The 3,894-nt window shown below is 38.1% G+C and overlaps 1 non-coding gene across 1 annotated transcript; it reads left to right on the top strand.

The window, feature by feature from the left end:
- The first annotated feature begins 3,475 nt into the window (after positions 1-3,475).
- Positions 3,476-3,582, top strand: LOC116095675. The gene has a single exon (XR_004120684.1). It is a non-coding gene; the product is annotated as a U6 spliceosomal RNA (small nuclear RNA).
- Positions 3,583-3,894: the final 312 nt, after the last annotated feature.

The raw sequence follows: 3,894 nt of genomic DNA, 5'->3' as shown, positions 1-3,894 counted from the left end.
CTCCTGCTTACTGGCCTTGGCCTTTCCCTACACTGGGGCATAGAACCTTCACAGGACCAAGGTTCTCTCCTCCCATTGATGTCCAACAAGGCCATCCTCTGCTACATATGCTGCTGGAGCCATGAGTCCTACCATGTGTACTTTTTGGCTGGTGGTTTAGTCCCTGGGAGCTCTGAGGGTACTAGTTAGTTCATTTTGTTGTTTGTCCTAAGGGGCTGCAAACCCTTCAGCTCCTTTGGTCCTTTCTCTTGCTCCTTCATTAGGGATCTGCATTCTTAAATAAACTAAATGTTTCCTTATTTCAATTATAAGATATTTTTTCATAATTTATGAAAGTGATTAACAAATTTATAGTGTGTGTATATGTGAAAGAGAGAAAGAGAGAGAGTTGTGTGTGTGTGTATGTATGACATATGTATATTTGCATGTATGCCTAAGGATATATAGGACCTACTGTGCATGAGTGGAAACCAAGGGTCAATATTAGGTACCTTCCTCAATCATTTTTCACCTTATGTTTTAGACAGGGTTTCTTCACTGAATCCACATTCAATGATCTTATTAATTAGACTATACTGGCTGGCTAGAGAACTCTAGGCATCTGTCTGTATCTGCCTTCTCTTCCTTTAGGTAAGAAAAGGTGTGGAGATAAACCTTTGGTCCTTATGTTTTCACAGTCCCTTACCGACTGTGATAACTCCAAACACAAATTTGTATTTTTTAAAATTTTATTTATTCTTATTTACAGTCCAGATTTTATCCCCCTCCAAGTCCACCCTCTGACTGTTCCACTTCCCATACCTCCTCCCCCACCCCTGTCTCCATGAGGATGTCACCCCTACCCAACCAGACCTCCCCACTTCTTGGGACCTCCAGTCTCTTGAGGGTTAGGTGCATCTTCTCTGACTCACAGTCCTCTGCTGTACATGTGTTGGGGGCCTAGTACCAGGACTGTGATAGTTTGGTACAGTAAGGTTAGGAATCTAAAAACACATACACAGGTATCTTACTAGCAGATTCATAAAAGGAGTGGTTCCCTTTAACTCATATGTATTAATTTGCCACTATAGTTAATGATAACAGCAAGGCAGTTTATAGTTTCAATCTCTGTTTCCCTACTCTAAATAGAATAAGATTTTTCAATGGTGTGTTGGAAATCTAAGATATTGAATTGTCACAGCATGGCACTTATATCAGATTATTTGTTGGACTAGTGATTGCAAACACAAGAAAACAAAATGCAGTATATGGGAAGCTAGGAAAAATATTTTCTTAGAGAAAAGAATTATGTATTGTGGGTTTCCATGGATATGGATATAACTATTTTCTAACCTATGAGTTCTTTTAGACTCATGAAAATACACTGATAGATACATGTTAATAATCTCATATTGAGAATCAAAGGGAAACTGATTAAAAATAGATTTATAGAGCCTCATTCTATTGTATATTCCATATTGTATGTCAATTTAAAAGTCCTTCATTTATGATAAAAGTACTCCACTGAATTAAGAGCATTTGGCAGACAGGATCTTATTATGTAGACCTGAGTTGGCTTAGGACTCTAGCCTGCATTTCTCACACTTCTCCTGAGTGAGAGGCATGCAGATGTGTACCATCACACCTGGATCAAATGAGAATAGTTTACAGTAATATTTGTAATTGCACGAATAAGCAAGGTCACAGTGATATATCAAGCATAAAGTGGAATACAAGTTTTGATATATCTAAAACATAGGAATTTATGTCATTTCTGACCTCTAACCTTTAAGTGCATCTTGCTGTAGCCAAGGGACTGTGTCAAGTCTCTATAGGAAATACACCTTTGTAAATACATACATAATACAAGTCAAGTTTTACCACTCAGGGTAATGCTACTGAGAATCTTAGACTATGTAGCAAAACTCTTTGTGCCAGGCATAGAAAAACTTCCTTTGAGTTGTCTGGAAGTTTAAAGGGCCTTGGCAAACAATTTACACTATTGTTGCCCTTGCTTACCTTCCTGAACTTGAATGTAAGACCATACTGCTGAAGGTATTGAGATACTGGGGGGAATGAATTGGAACTTACCTGGAGTCTTCTCTGAGGACTATCTCTAAAATATTGGAAAATGCTATACAAGCTGCTGTCTTAGTTTGGGGTTTTATTGTAGTCTATCAGTGAAGCAAGACAGGATAGGAATTCAAATAGGGCAGAAACCTGGAGTCAGGAGCTGATTCAGAGGTAATGGTATATGTGCGTGTGTGTGTGGGGGGGTGTGTTTATTTGTGTTGATTAACTTGCTCCTCATGGATTGCTCAGCCTGCTTTCTTATAGAACCCAGGACCCACAGGCCAGGAATGGAACCACCCATAATGGTCTGGGCCCACTCCCATTGATCACTAATTGAGTAATGCCTTACAGCTGGATATAATGGAGGCATTTCTTCAACAGTGGCTTCTTCCTCTCTGATTACTGTAGTTTGTGTGAAGTTGACACAAAACCAGCTAGTACAACTGACCTCTTGTCAACTTGACACACAAAATATCACTATTAAGTGACAACCCTTCCTCTAACAAAGCCATATTACTCCAACAAGGTCATGTCTCCTAATAGTGCCATTTGCTACTGGCTTACCATTCAAACTCACGAGTCTATGTGACATTTACATGTCAATGTAGATGGGCAAAATATCACAAGCCTCCCTCTGAAGGAGGTACAGGAAACTAATGGCTGTTAAAAGAGGGAGAAACAGTATTCTCCAGGGACGAACTTCTTGATAGGTATCCAAACCCAAGAAGCAAGTACTAAACACATATTCATATAAGCAACAAAAAATTGAATCAGCAGGTTGTACTTACATACACATATATGTTACAACAACAACAACAACAACAACAACAATAATGATGTCATAAACTTGGGATGTATGGGACAGGGAAACAGAAGAAATTAGAGTAGAGGGAAGGTTGCATGGAAATGATATAAACCACACATGTTGAAAATTCTCAAAAATGTAAATAAATGTAAAATTACTTTTAAACTTCACAGTAACACTTTGAGAAATAAGTTTTTGCCATCTCCATTTTTACAAAGCAGGAGAATTGAGTAACAGAGAAGATGGGTAATTTTCCCTGTCTTTAGAGATCTTTAACCTCCTGCAAAATATTATGAAGGGGATTGGTACACTGCTAGGCCATTTCAAGGCTTTTCAAATGAGGGATGTACCTACAGGAAGGCAGAGTACAGGCCCAGAGGTGGAACAGAAGACAGAACATACACAGCCACCCATGGATTTTGAAAGGATAACAAGATTCTTGCACACTCATAATCATGACCACCTAGTTACAGAGGATAGAAGCATAAGAGTCTTGATAGAAAAAAAAACCTATCACATAGAAAGAGCAAGGTCATTGAAGTTAAAATGAAGACTGATCATTTTGGAGTTGGATTGTGTAGATTTGAATAATAAAACGCTTCTGAAAAGGGAAATCTTGTGCTCGCTTCAGCAGCACATATACTAAAATTGGAACAATACAGAGAAGATTAGCATGGCCCCTGCACAAGGATGACATGCAAATTTGTGAAGAGTTCCATATTTAAAAAAAAAAAGAAAGAAAGAAAGAAAAAGAAAAGGGAAAATGGAAATCTCCTTCCTTGGGGAAGTAAAATGTGTCAAATCATTTCTGAGATGATGTCAAGCACAGTCTATGCTTTGAGGTCTAGTCTTAATGCCAATGAGTAATCATCAAAGGCAGAAAATAGGTTCTGGTCCATAACAACAACATAAACATAACTTTGGCACATAGACACAGAAAAGAGATTGTTATAGTAAATAGGAAAAGCAGACACACTTGTAAGCAATGTAGTACCAGGAAAAGACAGAATTATTTCATTGAATAATTTTAATAATCC

Source organism: Mastomys coucha, chromosome X (assembly GCF_008632895.1).
Source record: "Mastomys coucha isolate ucsf_1 chromosome X, UCSF_Mcou_1, whole genome shotgun sequence".
NCBI classification, from domain to species: Eukaryota; Metazoa; Chordata; class Mammalia; order Rodentia; family Muridae; genus Mastomys; species Mastomys coucha.
This window is presented reverse-complemented; position numbering and strand designations above follow the sequence as displayed.